At 39.7% G+C, this 6,807-nt stretch overlaps 1 pseudogene; it reads left to right on the top strand.

The window, feature by feature from the left end:
* Positions 1-2,090: 2,090 nt before the first annotated feature.
* LOC116738056 lies at positions 2,091-5,411 on the top strand (annotated as a pseudogene).
* Positions 5,412-6,807: the final 1,396 nt, after the last annotated feature.

The following is a 6,807-nucleotide window of genomic DNA, read 5'->3' as shown; positions in this document are numbered from 1 at the left end:
TCTTTTCATTAATTTCGACAGCGTCTCTGGGTCTCTCCCTATGTAAAATACAGGCATTAGTGTCCCTATGGCATCTCTCACCTCTCCTCTTTCCCTCGGCTCGTAACTTCTTCTAATTAGTTAGTTATTAGTTAGTTATTTTGTATCTTCAAAGTTTTGGTTCAACCTTAAATGTTGTCTGAGTAGCTCCAAAACTGAGAACCTATGAACGCAACACATCTTACATTATTATGATTAGATAATGTGTATTCACAGCAGGATCCAGGAGTGAGGTTTGCTTTCCCTGGAAGGGTCTTTGGACAATTCTGCTGAGGCTTCCTCCTTGTGGAGCTAAATGCCATGCTTGGAGAGAAAAAGCCGTATGCTATTCTATTCCAACAGGCAGTGCATGTAACAGGTGATCTTTACAGCAAAGATGCACTTAAGTCATCGGAGCTTGTACATTCATGGGAATTTTTGCCTACCTGAAACTTTGCAATGTCTTCTAGAGAGTAGTGGAAACCTGCCTCCTAATGTCCATGATAGGAAAGTACAGACTGTAATTGGTTATTATTGTTGTCCATCGCCTTGGGATAAAAGAAGCAGGAAGATTACCTCAAAAGACAGATCCAGTGATCTGTAGACCTTGACCCTGGATTAATTAGTTTTCTAAAATCCAACCCTTTTAAGATTGGGGCAGAGTGGCATGAGTTAACAAAAATCTCAGGTCTTTGAAACAATTAAGGAAAGAGACCCAGATGAGTGGAGTTTGAGAATCCAGTGTAGGTGATAGTTGATTATTAATTAATATTAAGTTGAGTAGAAAGATGAGTGGATTTTTCTGGAAATCCTTAGAGTGATGTTTATTTGTTAAGGGAATGAACCTTTTATTGCTTTAGTAAAATTCCTTATTAATTAACTGGGCTCAGCAAGGAAGGGAATCTTTTTTGATTTTTCACCCAAAGTACCCTCTCAAATAGACCAAGACATTAGTCAAAATATAATTCTGTGTCATTAAATTGTTTCACTTGAAGGCTGCTGTTCTAAATATCAAACTCACATACATTCCTTTGGAAATAACTGTGCATTTTCCCTTCCTCCTTGCATTAAAGAAAGTCAAAAAGCAAAATAAAAAAACATATTCAGTTGCATCTTCCCTTAACTGTTTCTGGCCCCATAACATACTACTTGCCTAAAATACATTTAGAGTTTCCTCAAAACCTATAGAAAAAAAGAGGCAAAACTCTTCCAGGATATGGCTTCTATTTATGCTGCAACCTTGTGTACCTAATTACTTGTCTGTATTAGCTCTCTGCTACATTTAATTTTTTTGTTGTTGACATTTTGAAATTATTGTGTTTCATGCCTGGGTTATATGCTAGGCATTGTGTTAAATGATTTGCATGCATTACTTTGCTAATCTTAATATGGCCATTTTAGAATTGAGAGGCTAACTCATGGAAGCTAGACTTACACTCCTGTCTAACTCAGAGCTCATCGTTTATTCCACCCCTGTGCGCAGTCCCCACTGAATGCCACTTGGAGCACAAGTAGTGTCACATAACACTTGGTGCCCATTTATTTCATCACTTCATCCCGCCTGCCTGTATTAAGCAGTAGGAAAAAAAAGCCATCCCCTTTAAGCTATCTGTCTTCTGTTATGCCAGACAATAAATTTATGGACAAAATGATCACTTATGATGTCTTTTCATCACTCCTGTGCCTAAAATAATACTTCGGGCTAGTAGGTGGAAATAAAACTTTATCGATGGTAACAATGGTGATAACTATTAGCCTTTGGTATTAATAGCCAATTGCAATTTCTGCTCCCTTCCCACACACATGTCTTAAAGCTTCAACCTTTGAAATCTTCCCACACTTCTCAATCCAGACAGTTCGACTTCACTTCCACATTTCACACTCTGAAACTTCACAAGAGTGGGAGGCATAGCTATCGAACTCTTCTTTCGAAATAAAAATTCATGCCATTTCTGGGGAGTGGGTCGTATCCCAATAATAGGATGGAGGGGAGAGGGAGCATATTTTTCTAGGATGCCACAGTTTCCTCCAATACTTTACTGATTAGTAATTCTTAGGTAACAGAGGCATTCATGGCCAACTGCTTCTTGCAGCCCTCCCATGACCAACAGTGGTACCGCACTCAGCGGGTAAGTGAGCTTTGCTGCAAAACCAGAGAAAACCTCATCTGCGTCTCCTCTATCAAATCGCCTGAGCTCTTTGAAATAACTCAGTGGCATTGCAATGGGAACAGCGATGTCATAGCTGACAGTTTTTATTTTAAATGCTTTCATTTGCTTTAGTTTTAGTTCCAAGCAAAGTGCTCTAAATCCTGCACGGTGCGTACACTTATAATTTAAATGCAACATTATTATACTGTATTGCAACACCAGCAGAAGACAGCCCTCGCTCTGCTGATAGATTGCCAGCACACCAAAAAAGCTCGACCTTTATGAGACCACATGCCCGCTCTGTCTCTGTCTCCATCTCTCTGTCTCCATCTCTATCTCTGTCTCTCTCTTTCACACACACACACACACACACACACACACACACACACAGGCTTGGTTTATATTTGTGAGCACGGAAGTGGACAGACATCACAAACACCTGATACTAGAGGAGGTTAATGAAGACCGGGCCCTAAATTTGAGTGTACAAGTAAGGTTTTGTACCTTAAAACGTTGCAAACGTTATCTTGTTTAAGTGTGCTTAAATTGAAATGGCCCAGGCTTACATTTGGCCGACAAAATAAACATGTACCCCATATCGAACAAATCTGTATTTAAAAAAAAAAAAAGTTTTCTCAAGTTAATCATCCTTATTGCCTTTTGCCCCATTCTCAAAACACATCCCTGGGCACCTTTTGGGATGAGCACTGGGTGTTGTATGGAAACCAATTTGACAATAAATTTCATATATTGAAAAAAAAAAACACATCCCTAAAACCAGTGCTAGTCAAAATATCTAATCGTAAGTGTGGCATGGGGCATTGACTTATAAGAACAGATGGCCTCACTTTTGTCAGACATTATCCCTTCAGGTGCTGGATCCTAGAAAGATTTAGGTCCCAGGGGAGGGACCCGGAGAGCTGCTCTGGTAGGGAATTGAGGGGGGGGGGGTAGTAGACTTAGGATAGCAGCTATTTATGAAAGATACTGAAGCATTTAAATATTTTAATAGCTTATCAGATAAATGTTAACCTCACTAAAAGCTCATTTATATTAAAAGGTAATACTAGAATCATGATGCTTAGAAAGAGAAGGTTCTAATCTAGTTGTAGAACAGAAGGGTTTAGGAATTCTTCCAGGTGTTGGAAAGGGATCTCAGTCTTCCCAATTAATTTTGAATATAAATATGAGTAGTTCTAACCCTGGTTGTTACTAGGAAAATCAAGAAGGGAAAAAAGTTATTATATCTTGTGTTTCCATGAATCATAATCTAATTTAATTATCTCCATAACCCTGTAGGCCTGTATTAGTTTACTAGGGATACCGTAACAAGCACCACAGACTGAGCGGCTCAAATGAGAGAAATTTATTTCCTCACGATTCTGGAGGCAAAAAATCCAAAATTAAGGTGTCAGCAGAGCTGGTTTCATTCTGAGACTTCTTTTCTTGGCTTGTAAACATTTGTCTTCTCCCTGTGTCTTCACATGGTCTTCCCGGTATGTGTGCGTGTACATGTTTGTGTGTGTGTGTCTCCTAATTGCCTCTTCTTATAAGGACACCGGTCACATTGGAGTAGGGTCCATCTTAATATCCTCGTGACTTTCATGATCACTTTAAAGGCCTTATCCCCAAACACAATCACGTTCTGGGGGTACTGGGGGTTAGAACTTCAATATACAAATTTGAGGGCTCCACAATTCAGTCCATATCAGAAAGGTAATGATATAACTCCTCCTTTTAGAAAAACTTTATAGAGTCAGTGCATGACTTACCTCAACTCAGCTTGTTAGGGACAATAACTGGGACCCGGTGTCTGCTCCTGTTGTTGCCCGTGCCTCCTAGTCTGTAGCCACCACGCACAACTGCATCACTATCTATGTTGGCCAGGCTGATGTCCAGATCAGCAATGTCTACTGGAGTTCTATTGCCTGCAATACGGCATCCAACCCAATGGCCAGATGCCAATTGACGGAAGATGACTCCTTCAACATCTTCTTCAGTGAGGTGGGTGCTGGCAAGTGTGTGCGCAAGGTAGTGTTTATAGACCTGGAACCCACAGTCATTGGTGACGTTTACACTGGTACCTACTGCCAGCTATTCCACCCTGGGCAGCTCATCACAGGCAAGGAAAATGCTGCCAACAACTATGCCCAAGGACATTATACCACTGGCAAGGAGATCATTGACCTTATCTTGGACTAAATTCAGAAAGTGGCCAACAAGCACACAGGTGTTCAAGACATCTTGGTTTTCCACGGCTTTGGAGGGGGAACTGGTTCTGCGTTCACCTCCCTGATGATGGAATAACTATTGATTATGGCAAGAAGTCCAAGCTGGAGTTCTCCATTTACCCAATCCACCAGGTTTCCACAGCTGTAGTTGAGCCCTGTAACTCCTATTCACCACCTATGTCACCCTGGAGCACTCTGATTGTGCCTTCATGATAGACAAGAGACCATCTATGACATCTGTCATAGAAATATCGATATTGAGTGCCCAAACTACACTAATCTTAATTGCTTCATTAGCTGGATTGTGTCTTCCATCACTGCTTTCCCCAGATTTGATGGAGCCCTCAATCTGACAGAATTCCAGACCCGCTTGGTATCCTATCCCCACATCCATTTCCCTCTGGCCATATATGCCCTTGCCATCTCTACTGAGAAAACCTACCATGAACAGTCCTCTGAGCAGAGACCACTAGTATGTGAGTTGAGCCAGAAAGCCAGATGGTGAAATGTGACCCTCACCATGGTAAATACATGGCTTGCTGCCTGTTGTACCATGGCGATGTGGTTCCCAAAGATGTTAGTGCTGCCATTGCCACCAACAAGACCAAGCATCCCCTTTGTGGGATGGTACCCCACTGGCTTCAAAGTTGGTATTGATTACAGGTCTCTCACTGTGGTAGCTGGTGGAGACCTGGCCAAAGTACAATGAGCTGTGTGCATGCTGAGCAATACCACAGCCATTGCTGAGTCCTGGGCTCGCCTGGACCCCAAGATTCACCTGATGTATGTATGATTTATTCACTGGTAAGTGGGTGAAAGCATGGAGGAAGGAGAGTTTTTTGAGGCCTCTGAGGACATAGCTGCCCTGGAGAAGAATTATGAGGAGATTGGTGTGGATTCTGTTGAAGGAGAGGGTGAGGAAGAAAGAGAGGAACACCGTTTACCATTCCTGTCAGCCTTGCAGCATGTCCCTCTCAGAACTTTAGCTTCCACATTAGCTGACAAGTGTTAAAGGTTTCTGGTTTGTCTCCAATTTTCACTGTGATCACGTCTTATTTTTCCATGTGTACTTGTCGAATTTTCCTATCATGTCTCAAAATAAAAGTGTAAGAAGGAAAAAAATATTAAAAAGTTTACAAAATATTTTTAAAAGTCAATTTTATTAAGGCATATTTTATACTTAAAATTGTACCCATTTTAAATGTGTAGCTTGAATTTGGGCAAATCTGTACACCATCTAACCCACACCGCAATCAAACTACAGAAATTTCTATCATCTCAAAAAAAATTGCCTTGTGCTTGTTTCCTGGCATTTCCCCGTCATCCCTGGCTCAAGACTGCCATTGGTTTGATTTCTTTTCTAGTGTTTCATATAAATGGAGTCATAAAGTATGCACACCACTGTCCCTGGCTTCTTTTTACAGCATAATGCATAGTGTTTTTGAGATTCATCCATTTTGGGGGACGTGTATGAGTAGTTTGTTCCATTTGATTGCTGCGTGGTAATCATCGTATGATTCTACCACCATTTGTTTATTGTTTATAGCTTTTGGCTATTATGAAAAGAGCCTTTAGTTATAGGTCTTTGTTCAGCCAGGACATGTGTTTTCATTTCTCTTGGGTAAATATATAAAAGTGGAAAGCTTTGTCATATGAGAAGTAGGCATTTAACTTTTAAAACTTTCCTTTTTTCAAGAAGAATCTGCTAAATTCTTTTCCAAATGGTTGTATTATTTTACATTCCCACTAGCAGTGTATGAGAGTTCTAGTTCCTCCATATCCCCTCCAACACTTGGTATTATTGGCCTTTGTAATTTTAGCCTTTCTTGTGGATATGTAGTGGTATCTCATTGTAGATTTAAAATTGCATTTTATTGATGACTGAGTTCTAGATATAAGCCATTTGTCAGACATATGTAACTCCCATGTTTTCTTCTATTCTTTAGTTTGCATTTTCAGTTTATTAATGCTCATTCAAAATGCAGAATTTTTAGTTTCAATAAAATTCAACTTATCATGTTGTTTTTAGTTTTGGCCTTTTATGTCCTATTTAGGGAATCTTTACTGACTCTATAGAAAGCAAATGTTATATATCTGGATGTAATGTTTAAGTTGTGACACATTTCAAGTTGTTTTGTGTGTGGTATGAGGTAACTGTTGACTTTAGTTTTTTTATGCACACGAGAAAACTATTGTTCCAGAGCAATTCGTTGAGAAGTCTGTCCTTTTTCCATTGAATTAATATAGCACCCTTGTTAAAAATCACTTTTATTAACTATTTTTTCTCATGGTTAAGGTTCACAGCATACTTCTTTGGGGACATCTGTATCATTTTATATCAGATGATGAATATTTGGAACTTTACGTTGATTTGTTATTTTGTCCTATTTTGTTCTCTTTATAAAAGA

This window comes from Lynx canadensis, chromosome B1 (genome assembly GCF_007474595.2).
Source record: "Lynx canadensis isolate LIC74 chromosome B1, mLynCan4.pri.v2, whole genome shotgun sequence".
In the NCBI taxonomy this organism is placed as follows: domain Eukaryota; kingdom Metazoa; phylum Chordata; class Mammalia; order Carnivora; family Felidae; genus Lynx; species Lynx canadensis.
Note: the sequence above shows the minus strand (reverse complement) of the source record. Positions and strands in the feature narration are given on the sequence as shown.